Raw genomic sequence first — 16,037 nt, 5'->3', positions numbered from 1 at the left:
TAAAAAACCTCCAAATCTTAAGCATAAAAACTATCACCACCAACTCCACATTATGGGTGAGGTAGTTGCGCTTGAGCATTTTCAATCGTACTGATGCATAATTAGTAACTCGACCTTGCTGCATCAACACAATCCAAACCAACACCAGAAGCATCACAATACACGATAAATCCCTTACCCTACGTAGGAAAAGATAAAATAGGAGCTGGAGTGAGAAATCCCTTGATCTTTCTAAATCTCGAATTCACACTCCTTGAACCATCAAAAAGAAACCTCCTTCAAATCTAATCTAGTCACTGGCGCTGCAATGATAGCAAAAATCTCAACCAACCATCTATAGTAACCGACCAAACCAATGAAACTATCAACCTCGGATGGAGATGTAGATCTAGCCAAATCATGAATAGCCTCAATCTTCGTCAGGTCTACCATAATCCCATTCTTAGACATCACAGCCTAAGGAATGTCACTGACTTAAGCCAAAACTTACACCAAGAGAACTTGGTAAAAAGAATATGATCACTCAAAGTCTAGAGCATAATCTTTAAATGCTACATATGATTCTCTCTAATCCTTGAATATACAAAGACGTCATCGATGAAAACTATAGCAAAAGAATCAAAATAAGTCCTGAACACACGATTTATCAAATCCATAAATAAGGCAGGTGCGTTAGTTAATCCAAAAGACATCACTAGGAACTCATTATGACCATAACGGGTCCTAAAGGTTGTCTTCAGGATATTCTCAGCTTGAATTCTCAACTGGCGGTAACTGGACCTCAAATCAATCTTAGAGAACATTATTGCTCCATGAAACTGGTCGAAAAAATCATCAATGTGAGGCATAGGATATAAATTTTTCACCATCACCTTATTAAGCTCCCAATTATCAATAAACATATGCATGGAGACATTCTTTTTCTTAACAAATAACACAAGAGCTCCTTAAGGAAACACACTTGATCTAATGAAACCCTTACCAAGAAGGTCCTGAAGCAGAGAATACAACTCCTTAAGCTCAGCAGGAGCCATACAATAAGGTGTCATATAAATAGGTTGGGTTCCAGACTCAAGGTCAAAAACAAAATCAATAGCATGCTCAAGACGAAGACTAGGTAGATCGATAGAAAAAACATTAGAAACTCACGAACTATAGGAACATAGTCAAACGACAGACTCTCTACACTAACATTACAAATATAAGAGAGATAAAACCCACAACACCTCAAAATAAGCCTCCTGGCACGAATATAAGAAATAATGCTCATTGTTTTGCATTTAACCGTTCCCTGCCACATGATCAGGGGTACGTTGTGCATGGCTAAAGTAACGATCTTGGCAAAATAATCTAGAACCACATAGTAATTGGATAACTAGTCCATGCACAAAATCTAATTAAAATCTACTATGTCTAATATCATAAGATTAGCATGAGTCTCAACCTCTCAAACGATCACAACACATGCTCTGAAAACCTGATCTAATACTAAGGAATAACCCACGAGAATAGATACACATAATAGCATAGATAATGAATCCCAATATAACTCTAACAACGGGGCATAATAAGCAAACACATAAGAATAAGTGGATCCCGAATCAAATAAATCAAAATCCAACTAACAACACACCAAGATCATACCCGTGATAACAGTATCCGAAGACTTAGCCTCGAGCCTAGTAGGTATTGCATACAACTGACCACGCCCTCCACCTAGCTGGGCTCCTGGTCGATCTCCTGTCCTACCTGCTTGAGAACCTCCAAAAGCACCCTTTGGACTACCTCTATGACCATGTATACCACTACTAGCAGAAGCCAGAACTGTCTGAATCAATGGAACACTCTAAACTAAAGAAAGTATCTCTTCATGGCTAGGGCACACTCTTGAGAAATTACCAAAAGCTCTACAACCATAACATTCCCTAGGAGTTGTGCAAAAACTAAAATATCAAGATGGCCCAGAATAACCACCACGACTAGTATAAATAAAAAACAAACCTCTCAAAAAATAACCACTACCCTGACAGGACGATCACTGAAACTAGACTGGCCTCCATTGATAATCTAAAAAGCAGCCTAAATGGGCATACCAAACTGACCCTGATGCTGATACAGCTAACGTAGAGGGCACATACCCTAAGAACTAGGGGTGTACAGACCAAACCGTCAAGTTAAACAGAACCGACGAACCAAACCAAATCGAGAAAAAAACTAACATATAGTTTGATTTGATTGGTTTGGCGTTAGAAAAAAACTGACCATTCTTGGTTTGGTTTGGTGTAAACCAAGAAAAAGTAAAACTGAACCCAAATCAAACTGACATGATATATATATATGACAACAACAAACCCCGTGTATTCCCACAAAGTGAGAGTATATATCTATATCTATATATATATATAATATTTGAACTTTTTTTATGCATAAAAAGGGCAGCTCGGTGCACTAAAGCTACCGCTATGCACGGTATCTAGGGAAGGGCCCCACCACAAGGGTGTATCATACGTATAAAATACTTTTCTTATGCATAAAATATTAATTATAATCTACTTTTTAAATACTTTTTCAACTAGTTTTAGTAATTTGAAAGTAGATGTAGATATATATTTAGATTTGGGTCTTTAAGTTGTAATATTTGTCCATTAATTGCTAATTAAATGATCAAAAACCCAATATAAACTTAAAACCTAAACTTTTCACTCTCCATCTCACTTTTTAGTTTCAAGAGAGTTTTCCGCTCCTCATTTTTATATTATTATGGTTTCTCATTAGCACATGAGTGAAAACATACTTGATCTAGTCTCTGATCACAATATAATTGTAAAAACTAAATATTATAAAAAAACCCAAAAAAACTGACTAAAACCTAAACCGAAAAAACCAATTTTATGTTGGTTTGATTTTTTTTATAGTTTTAATAAACCGACATGATTGGTTTGGTTTTTTTTAATAAAAACAGAATCAACCCGACCTATGTACACCCCTACTAAGAACCATTGTCTCTGAACTATAAGCCACTATGGCTTCTACTAAAACTAACCAGATAACGTGGCCTCATATTGTTTCCCCTTTAGGCTTCACAATATATTTCCTCCATAACCTGAGTATGATCAGAAACCTCAACAAAACACTAACTCACAACAACTAAAATCTTTGTAGAAATATGAGGGGGAAGTCTAAATCCCCAAATAAAGCAACAAACTCTCTCATATTCAACAGTCAGAATAGAAGTATCATGGCTAGCCAACTCATAAAATCAAGCCTCATACTCCACAGCAGTCATGGATCCCTACTCCAACCTTGAGAATTAATCCCTCAGATGATCCCTAAGACTGTAAAGTATGTACTTCTCCATGAAGATCTCTGAGAATTAAGTCCAAGTCAATTGGGAAGATCCAACTATCCTGGAACCAAGATGACCTCTCCACCAATGTCTAGTTGCCATATCCAACTGAAAAATAGTGTAATACACATCGCGAGTCTAAACTAGTCCCAAATTATAGAGCCTATCTTCACAAGCAATAAAAAACTCATATGTATCCTCTCCCAACGCACCAGAAAACCTAGGTAGATCTAATCTGAAGAACCTACCAAATATTTTCTAATCCCCAACATAAATAGAAGATTGGGAAACCATCGACTGAGTAACTACCATTGTGCAACTATTGGCCGGACTACCATTAGCACAGGAAAGACCTCAACTCTAGGAGTTGCAGCTACAAAATACGCCCCCGCCTTAGTACCAGTCAGATTCATAGACTGTGCACAACCAACTAATCCCAAAAGTTGAACCAAAGCATCCCCAACCACTAAGGAAGAAATTTTAATAACCCAATTTCTCAGGTCATAATGGCCCCTACTATAACCCACCAATAGGCAAGCCATCCCATAGTTCGAAATGGCTAGTAATGAACTACCCAATTATAAATAGAAAGAAATGCAGAATAGATGAGATAAGAGAATCAAATACATAATGAAATCAGCAAACCTGGTGGTCTCAGTATAAGATCTTCTATAATAATAAGATTACAAAGTGAAGTACAAATGAATACACTGATATAACTTATCTCTGTATTCAATATAGAGACTAGTCTAATACAAAGAGAGTGAGTAGAAATACTCTGAATGTCAGGAGATCACTTTTAGTCAGAACCATGGCTGCTCCACACGATGCACAATCAATAACAATAACCCGTACTATGATCTTTAGGCTGCAGAAGTATAGTATGAGTACCTAATAAATAGTACTCAGTAGGCAACTGCCAACTGAGCTCCAAAGATTCAACAGATATCCACAGCATATAAAAAGAATGGAAACTACACCAAGAGTCTAGAGCTTATATAACAAGTCAATGAGATAATAAGAGACAACTATCATGTTCAATTCCAAGAGTCTAACATAACATAATTAAGGAAGTTTCAAGGTGAACTATCCTATTCCATCCACATTCATCAGACATCAATACTATGCTGTATATCTCAAGTCAATATATGAATAAAGAGTAAAAAAAAAGATACATAGCAATATACAAGGTCAAGAAATGAATATACAATATGAACAAGTGAAGGAAGGGATATATGATAGTTCCATAGCTTCATATAGCTAGATATATATATATACACACATAAACATGAGGTCATCTTAAAAAGTAGTCTAGATCATCATATCCTCATTCTAAGACCTCATCATGATACTCTCAGGATTTAATACTATCATACTCAGGGTTTCTAATCTATATGGTTAAACATGATAAATCATGTACAACAATACCGTCGTAAGATAAAAGAGGCCAAAGACATACCTCAATTCTCGATATAGGATTAATGACCAATCTTTCATAAGCTAGCCATAACAATGATCATAACAATGAAAATAACAATATAAGTAACAACGCGAATAATCGGCTACTCCAGATAACCAAATACCTAGTTGAGCCTATGCGTACCCCCACCGCCCCATACTCAAAAGTTTCATCCAACACACAAAAACTAAAGGCATATTCTTCACCTATATCTATGCAACCATCCTATACTGATGAGAAAAATAGGTGCATACTGGTGATGGGCAATACACATGTAGAAATGAATTCAAGGTACATAATAAATATCACAACTCATCATAACTGTCATCATCGTTAACATGATTATTGTAATTAACCTCCGACATTGTCTGGTATCAATGTAGTATCATAATATCCTCTGGCCCTACCGGGGATCAATATTATCACAATAGCATCCTATGGCCTTGTCGGGTATCAATATCATCACCATAGAATCCTCCGACCTTGTAGGGCATCAATATCATCACTATAGTATCCTCCGGCCTTGCTGGGTATCGATATCATCACAGTTGTATCCTCTAGTCTTGTCAGGTATTAATATCATCACAATAGTATCCTCCAGCCTTGTCGAGTATCAATATCATCACAATAACTATTACGAAATAATATATACTAATATAATCATGACATAATCGTATCACCATAAAATATCTATCAAGACATTACTTCCCAACTACTCGTTATTAGCAAATCAACGCTATTTGTAATGATACCACTAGTTTACTCATCATGATATGACCTCTAGTTATTTGTCTAAATATTATCCTTATTTAGGGAATGGTAACTAACCATTATTTATTAAATAGCCAACTTTTAACATCAAGCCAAGGTTCATCACTAGACTATAATAGCCATTTAAACATTATTCAAAATTATGAACTAATTATCATGTATCTATTAGCTATTATTAGACAACACATAATCACTTATCACCTAACCATCTTTTATTAAATGACAACATTCATTAATTAACATCGTTACCAATTAATACTCATTTAACTATTCATTAATCAACCATTTAGCAACTATACTACGTTATTAACTAGACACCTCCATATTACCAACATCACTTATTATCTAGCCTCATTAATACACAACCCCTTATTTGATAACTAATCGGCATAACAAACTTAGTCATCAATATCACTAATTTTCACCTATGGTAAACCCAACATCATTATTAGCCACTCATCAAGCATCGATAGCCACCATATTTCAACTAAGTAAGAATCATTAACATTATATTTGATTCCAAGTCACCAAGTGTTATAGTCTCCTAAAAGACAACTAACTACCACATAACTTAACCTTTAATTAAATAGAACAATCATAAGATCAAATTTCATCTGGAATCACATAAGTTGCTAACACAATAATCACGAATGTACAAAATCTATGCATGCCATCACCAGTATTCAATCAATAAAGTCGTAAGCAACATACCTCATCTTTCTCTATTCCATACCAAAGAGACGTGTATAAAAGTAGATATATACATACTCATAACTATAATTTCATTCTTTATAATGATAAACACTTCTCGAATATCCAATCATCATCATAACATGATCCTTGGCCTAATAATATATCCATAATAATCGCAAGATCATTATCACGGTCTTAGGCCCATATACATATCTGAAACTCATGTCAATAATCATATTTACAAGTCTTAGCATATATATAATCATCACACATATAGGAGGCATCTCACATCTAGGAGGCATAATATCAATAATCATATCATCTCTATTAGATATCTCATATCTGTAGGTCATACATCATGACCAAGAGAAAAATCATCTCTATAATCCCAATAATCATAACTAAGAGAAAAATCATCACTATAGACCAAATATCATAACTAAAAGGAAAATGAATCTCTATGGGCCAAATATCATAACTAAGAGGAAAAAGCATCTCTATGGGCCAAATATCAAAATTAAGAGGAAAAATGCATCTTTATGGGCCAAATATCATAATTAAGAGGGAAATGCATCACTATGGTCCAAATATCATAATTTCAAAGAAATAATATCTCTAAAGGCCTACTATCACATCTAAGGGAAATTAACATCTCTATAGTCCATTAGTCACAGTACGGTGAAAATCATCACAATTTATCAATTCACCAAGTAAATCTCATAAATAAGGCTCATTAGTCTCAACTAGGTCGACTATCCACAACTAAGCCCACAAGGGGTAACACAAGTCTTGGCCTAAGTGGGCCGGATGATCCCACTTCTAATCCTCAACTTCCATAATTAGGGATACTATGCCCCAAACTAGGCTAAGGTATCTAGTTCATCTTCCAGATGTCAAGTAATCCATATCCAAGCTTAAGATATCAACTTCGACTAGAAATAAGAGTACTCAAGTCAACTCTATTCAAATTATGATTCAAGACTACCACACTAGTCCAAATAGGTCAAATATACAAATCATGCTTCAAATGCTAAAACCATATCCCAAACATAGGTTTACATAACCACACAACAAAAATTCTAAACTAGAGAAGAAAAGTAATAGGAATTAAAAGGGTTATAAACATGTTATTTTAGGGGTCTAAACCCTTATCTAATCTCCAAACATCAATAATCAAGGCCAAGTTATCATACTCATAATCAAGCCTAACATCTGTATTCACACACAACATATATCACACATCATCTATGAAGAAAAGCGGATAGAAGCATACCTCAAGGCCAAACCGTAAAACCTCACTTCATGCACCACACGTCTACTTTAACTTCACGATCCCTAAAATGTCATCACATTATCAAAATCATAATACACTCATCAATAAAAGTCTAACAATACCTATATTGCACTATTATGATTCAGGTTCAAAAATGACACCAAAAACTCCAAGTAGGACCCACTAATGAAAAATACATTTTCGAAGTCAATCCAACATTCATACATGAACAAGAAATCAAAACCTTCAAAAATGGATAAAAAAAAAAAAAGAAATCTTTGCCCTAAGTGAATTTAGGGTTTTGGGTCAAAAACCAAAAAAATCAGTAATAAAATAATCAAATCTTACCTTAATCCGGGTGAAAATCATGATAATAGACGCAAGTCTAAAAATCAAATAAACTTCTCGGTAACCGAATCATCAGTCCCAGTAAATCATAAATGACTTAGGGTAGGTATGAAGAAGCTAAAACAATAGAAATAAGCATAAATATGAAAAATAACCTAAAGGGTCATTACAATATCCACTACTAAAAGGACTTTCATTCTCGAAAGTCAACGAATAGAAAGAATCTCAAAGGCTCGAAGGGATGATGTATTGGGCTCGCATGCTCCAAGCATGACTTCCCTGATAACCTCGGCAGAGAGAAAACACTTTTGAGGGATTTTTCCCCAAGTATCCCTTTTCAACCAGCCCTTTCATTCAACTTCTAAACAACCAAAACTCAACTTAACCGCTAGCTGGCCTCAAACTGAACCAAGAAGGTTGATATTCAGACATCTGAACCACATCACTATGATACCATCTCTATATCCGCTTAAACCAACAAAGTCTCATCTGAGCCAAAGCCAACCTAGTTCATGAGTTATGCCACCAAATCCAAATCCAAATATAAGCTCCATTTACCATTTTGCATATGTTATCTACTCTAAGCCAAAAGGAAAAACATTTAAGTGTTGCCCACGCAGTTATATCACAGAGAACTTAAGGAACTGAAGTTGATATACTGAAAGTCTATATGGCAAACAAGAGAACAAGCTCATAAGGCGTTGTCTGTGCCCATAATAGAGATAGCCAAGGAATGTAATCCATGCCAAAGCTGCAACCATCTTAATTAAAATCCCAATGAGATCTCAAAATCCAAGGTGCAACTACTCATCATAGAACATTTCACTCCAAGATGTCTCATCCAACGAGAATGAAGTCATACTAAATCAAACTCAAGTATATTACTCCCATTGAGTAAATCATCCAAAATTCTCAAAGAAAACTAAAATTCGAGGCCAAAACTAAAATAATGAATAGGGGACCATGGGCTATCATCTGAACACTTATTATTAACTATAATCCAACTGACGCCGAGAAGACCGAATAGGCAATCATGAAGTAGGCTCAACCATCCTATAAATGAAATCTGAACAAAGGCAAGTCTAAAGCAAAAGATGCACGTAAGGTTAACAACATCAAGTAGAAATATCAATACCAGGGCTAAACCACTCGATCTCAAATATCTAAATTAAAACTAAGAACGGGTAGGCATTAATGCTCCATATCTATCATACTTTTGAATCATCATTTCATGGCGTCAAATAAAAAAACTGAGCCAATAAGGCTATATCAATGTCAACTATCTCAAACCGACTCTAGAATCCAAATCTAGCATATTCACGATAAATCATACCAACCTAAAGTCGAGACATATCTGAAGAGAAAAATCACCATAGGGGTAACTACCAACTGAAAACATAATCAACCAACTCTATATTAACTGGAGCGCATAAAATATACATACATACTCAAAAAATTCCCAAGGCAGAAAACTACACCAAAAATGGTAAAAGCTCTATCAACTCAAAAAATGCAACTTAAGCTGACAACTAATCAATCTAACACTCTATGTCAATAAAGAATATCCACAGGCACATATCAACAAAGAAAAATACTCCACCAAACCTCACTAGGCCAAACAAATGCTGAAAGAGGGATTTCCCAAATCCACCACATAATCTCATCATTGAAGAATAAAATACGAATCTCAAAACCAAGGTCAAACTGAAAAACCACCATCAGGAAATCAACAAATTGATATAAAGAATTTCCAACTTGCCAACTCATGAAGTGATCATAGAAAAGGCCACCTGCGTCTAACCTTCCAACTCAACTAGACAAAACCATATCACAAAAATAAAAGGAGTATCTAATCTTTAGATCAATAACAACGGTAAACCATCACAAGGGAACGGACCCCACAAATCTAGGAGATAAATCCATGATATCTCAACATTAATATCAAAATTGCGATCAGAAAAAGATATAACCACAAACAAAAAAAGGACCTCTAAATGGTTAATCTCATACACGGGTATATATAAAAAAATAGCCAAGGCAAAAACTTTCGTAACCCAAAAGGCAATTCTAAGGATCCCAAACATAAAAATGGGTGATACAACTAAATTACCGACCCTAGATTTATAATAGAGCAAAAAAAGGTCAATCTTCCTTCGACATCACAATATATCCCCAAATCAATCTAACATAGTTAACCCATAGGGAAAATAATCAACCTCGATGTGCTACGGGAAAGAAATTATCAAATCAAGCTATATCTACTCAAGATACCAAATAATAGCATAAGAAAATGAGAATCTAACTAGATAACACTAGTCTATATAGCTACCCAGTAAGAATCAATTACGCCAAGTAACCATATCCAGTGATAACATCAACTAATATTAGTAACCTCATGCAGTGGTAGCAATAGCAACAACAATATCAAAATCAATATAGTGAACATGCGGTACCAAAATAAACATCAATATCATATACCAGTCAAGAGACATAATAGGACTAATGTCCCAACATAAATGAAACTCAAACCCAAACCACACCCATAGGGGAACTACATCATGTAGATCTACTCCATCCATAACTAAAAGAAATAAACCAAGAGTAGTAACATAATCATAAATCCAATAACAAGGCACATAATAATCAATATCAATTAATCAAGGCATATAATCACCAATACGTATGAAAACCCCAATACACATAATAAGAGATAAAGGAAAGAAATAAAACCACACTATTCGTAGCGATATTTGCATTCTCATACCTCATAGGCATAGGGAAAATAAATTTTAATGAGCCTAATTTGGATCGACCGACTGAATCATCAGTTGAGGTTCCACACATACTATCTCTAGCTGGAATGCCATAATAACATGACGTTGATCTGAATGAGTTGAATACTGGAACTCCTATGTCGAAGGCACTCTCTAGACTAGTAGTCGATCTCTCTATAGTCGTAGCAATTCTTGAGCATCAACATAGCAGGGACAAAAACTAAGCTCAAATGGTTGGACAATTGATGCTGAGAAAAATCTCTAGAATTACATCAATACTTCCGCAATCATAGCCTGTCTCAGGAACTCTAGGCTAGCAAAGGTAAATGTGCTAACTCTACCCAATCATCTATCTCATGCCTAGGGCTTTCTCTGAATTAGTATCTCATCATGATACAACCAAACCAAGATCCTAGAATACTTTGAGATACTGCCCATCATAATCTAGAATAGTCGCCATGGTCCAAAGAACCATACTATGCTCGGTAAAAATGAAGGGGACTCTATCTACTATGATCATCACGACTACTCTAAGAACTACTCATAGAATAGAATACTGTCTGCCTAGAGTTGATAGGCTGTAGGTGAAACTGAATTTTACCAAAAGAAACGTCAATCTTAAATAAAATACCAATAAAACTGAATTGATAGCATACCTCTTGCTTCCATCTCCATTAGTCCTAAAACTTGCTCTCTCTATGGTCCTCTCATAATCAAATACTATCCAGTGCTCCAACGCTAAATGAATTGAAAATACTAACCCTCTAATACATCCATTCACCAAAGTCTAGATCAAAATAATATGGCATGGGAAGATGCCTGGGCCATACGAGAGATCAATCTCATACTCAAAATTGGTAAGAATTATGATGAAAACAATTAAACCCAACTCTAGTCTAAGGACTACTCAATGAATAAAATGTCATCCATGGCTGAGAGGGATCTACAACATGACTCGAACTCCTAATGTTTAACCTCAAAGGCTGAAGTAATCAAAAGATTAACTGGATCCTAAGCTGGCCCAAATCCTTTTTGGCTGCCACTGAAGATCTTCAATATCCATCTCTGAATCTCTAATTTGATATTTTAATAAAACTCTAGCAACGCATGTTGAAGTATCATCTATATCTATCAACAATATCGCACATCCTTCAGGGATAAAATAAAATCAAAGAATATGTTTGAGGTTCATACAAATACAGACAAACAATAAGGAATCAAGAAACAAATTTCCTAGAATGCCACTGTAGCCTCTCAAAGATAGGTTTCAGACATCTCTGCACCGATCCGTAAGACTCTACTAAAACTTAGCTCTTGTACTAACACACCAATGAAACCTAGGCTCTGATACTAATTTTTCACAACCCAATTTCTCAGGTTATGGTGGCATATACTATAACCCACAGCAGTTGGCAAGCCAATCTGTAGTCAGGAATTGCTAGTAATGGACTACCCAATTATATATATATATAAATGTGAAAATAGATTAGATAAGAGAATTAAATACATAATGAAATCCCCAAACCTGGTGGTATTAGGATAAGAGCTTCTACAATAATAATATTTCAAAGTAAAGTACAAATGAATACATTGATACAACTTATCTCTTTATTCTATATAAAGACTAGTATAATACAAAGAGAGAGATGAGCAATACTCTAAATGTCAAGAGTTCACTCTAAGTCTCTGAACCATGGCTGCTCTACATGATGAACAATCAACAATTAGAACCCATACTATGATCTATAGGGTACAAAATGTAATATGAGTACTAAATGAATGGTACTCAGTAGGAAACTGCCAACTGAGATCCAAAGAATCATTAAATAATATATTTGAATCTTAGTCACTAAGTGCTATAGTCACCTAAAAGACAACTAATTACCACATAGCTTAACCTTTAATTAAGCAGAACAATTATAAGATCATATTTCATTTGAAATCACATAAGTTGCCGATATAATAATCATGAATATACCAAATCTATGCATTCCATCACTAGTATTGAATCAATAAAGTCATAAGCAATATACCGCATCTTCCTTCAGCCCATATAGAAGAGATATGTATAAAAGCATATATATATATATATTTATAAACTATAATTGTATCTTTCATAATGATAAACACTTCTCGGATGTCCAATCAATGTCATAACATAGCCCTTGGACTAATAATATATCCAAAATAATCACAAGATCATAATCACGGCCTTAGGCCCATATACATATCTAGAACTCATATCAATAATAATATTTCTAAGCCGTAAAATATATATAATCCTCTTGCATAAAGGAGGCATCTCACATCTAGGAGGCATAATGTCAATAACCATATCACCTCTAGTAGACATCTCATATCTATAGGTCATACATCATGACCAAGAGAAAAATCATCTCTATAAGCCCAATAATCATAACTAAGAGGAAAATCATCTATATAGACCAAATATCATAACTAAATGGAAAATGCATCTCTATGGGCCAAATATCATAATCAAGAGGCAAAATGCATCTCCATGGGCCAAAAATCATAATTAAGAGCGAAATGTATCTCAATGGGTCAAATATCATAATTAAGAGGAAATGACATCTCTAAAATCCCAATGTCACATCTAAGGGAAATTAACAACTCTATAGTCCATTAGTCACAATCCGGTGAAAATCATCACAATTTATCAATTCACCAAGAATATCTTATAATAAGGCTCATTACTCTCAACTAGGTATGTTATCTGCAACTAAGACCACAAGGGCTAACATAAGTCTTGGTCTAAGTAGGCCGGATGATGCCACTTCTAATTCTCAACTTTCATAATTAGGCATATTATGCCCCAGACTAGGTTAAGGTATCTAGGTCATCTTCCAGATATCAAGTAAGACATATTCAAGGCTAAGATAGCAACTTCGACTAGAAATAAGGGTACTCAAGTTAACTCTACCCAAATTATGATTACAAGACTGCCACACTAGTCCAAATAGGTCAAATATATAAATCATGCTTCAAATGCTAAAACCATATCCCAAAAATAGGTTTACATCATAACCATGCTACAATAATTCTAAACTAGAGAGGAAAAGCAATAGGAATTAAAAGGGTTATAAACATGTTATTTTACTAGTTAAAAGCCCTTATCTAATATTCAAACATCAACAATCAAGGCAAAGTTATCCTACTCATAGTCAATCTTGACATCCCTATTCACATGCAATATATATCACACATTATCTATGAAGAAAAATGGACAAAAGCCTACCTCAAGGCCAAATTGCAAAACCTCACTTCATAAACCCCATGCCCATCTTAACTTCACAATCTCCAAAATATTATCACACTATCAAAATCATAATCTATTCATCAATATAATTCTAATGATACTCATATTGTACTATTGTGCTTCGAGTCCAAAAACGACACCAGAAAACCCAAGTAGGTTCGATTTATGAAAATTACGTTTCCAAAATCAATATAACGTTCATACATGAACAAGAAATCAAAACCCTCAAAAATGGATGAAAAATAAGAATTCTTTGAGCTAAAATCAAGCCATAAGTGAATTTGGGGTTTTTGGTCAAAAACCAAGAAATTCATCAATAAAGTGATGAAATCTTACCTTAATCCGGGTGAAAATCATGATAATAGATATTTACCAAGCTCCCTTGTAAGGGTGACAATGGAACTAAAATTTTCCTATTTTGGTCTGATTACTCCATTTCTGGCAACATTTCAGTAACGATAATATAACAGTACCGGTTGCAGCCGGTATACCAGTACCCAATTATTTGAAATATGATACCCGTGTGTACAGGATGAGTTTTCCAATTATTCTGATTCTAATTGATCAGTACCGGTTGACTGGTTCTAGTCCAGTGATGATCAGACATTGTGTTGGACCGTTTGAATTTGTTTTTTTAATTTTTTTAAGGCATACAGACAGCTAACGGCTATTTTTCCAAATGCCAACAAAGGCTCTTTTAATTTTTCCTTTAATTTTTTTAGCCAACAACAGCTATGACCCCCTCCCCCTTACCTCACTAAATTTCCACTATAAATATCCTTTTATTTTTATTCTTTTTCCTCACAAATATTCTCAATTTTTCATACTCTCTATTAATATTCTCATACTCTCTCTAGATATTTATTGTTATTGTATTAGTTGGAGTTGAAGATTTTTTTGAAGATACTATAAGCTTTAATTATCATCTTTTAATTTTGAGACTTGGTATACGTCTGCTTTTATACAGATGTTCGATATATTCGTTCTAACTTTAATTTCTTTTTATTTACTTTTATATCTATATTTTTATTTTTTAGTATCTACATTTATTTACTGACATTTATTTTTTGATTTATAATATTTATATTGCTTGTTTTAATATTTTAATTTTATTTAAATTTAATTATGAATTTCCATAAAAATAGTAGTGGTAAAAAATCAATCTATGGTAAGGTTTTTCATAGAAATAAAAAAGTAAGGCTACTACTAGTTCATTACTGCCTAGATTTAGTGAAACTTCTTTATCACAACCTAATGGTTTCGATATTGATATCGGTATGGAATTAGATCATGAGATCCTAAGTAGGCATTATTATAATTTTGAGGAAGACTTAGCGAAAGAATATGATATAGAAGAACAAGAGTTGAGTAATACCCCTACCCCTACTAGTCCAGTTACAAAATTATCAAAACACGGTGAATAATTTCCCCCTTTATCGGAATTTACTAGGGCCAAAGGTAATGAACGTAGTAAAAGGTCTTTAGTTTGAAAATTTGTGGAGCATGATAAGGTAAAAAGTACTGCTACTTATGCCTGAGAGTTTTTAAAAATTTGACCGGGGGAAAGAATGGCGGGACAGGGTTGCTAACTACGTATTTAAGGAAATGTAATAAAGAATTTATTAGTCTAGAAAATAAGGCTAAGGAAAAAAAAAGATGGTACAGCATTTGCGCAAGAATATATAGGATGTATTATGGTTCAAACACGTTTAGACATGTTTAACCTGGCTAGCCCAAGTTGATCATCGATATATAGTGACGATGTGGATAGAAAAGAACTAGCAAAAATGGTTGCTACTATGAGTTTATTTTTTAGTTTCCTTTGCTTCCCAATTTTATTCATTATATTCAATGAGTATATAATCCCTCTTTTAAAGGTTTTTCATAAAATATAATTAAAAATGATATTTTTAAATTTCAAGCTGAACATTGTCATTTTTTTCATTGCTTATTTGATATATTTGATGGTAGAATATCTATTACTTAGGAAATGGGTTTTAGTATTCTTACTAATTATTATTTACTCTCACACTCATTGGATTGATCATGATTGGAACATGAAAAAAAGAATTATTGTTTATAAATATGTTGACGAG

The sequence above is a fragment of the Capsicum annuum genome, chromosome 4, assembly GCF_002878395.1.
Source record: "Capsicum annuum cultivar UCD-10X-F1 chromosome 4, UCD10Xv1.1, whole genome shotgun sequence".
In the NCBI taxonomy this organism is placed as follows: Eukaryota; Viridiplantae; Streptophyta; class Magnoliopsida; order Solanales; family Solanaceae; genus Capsicum; species Capsicum annuum.
The sequence above is the reverse complement of the archived record's forward strand: the minus strand, read 5'-3'. Positions refer to the sequence as shown.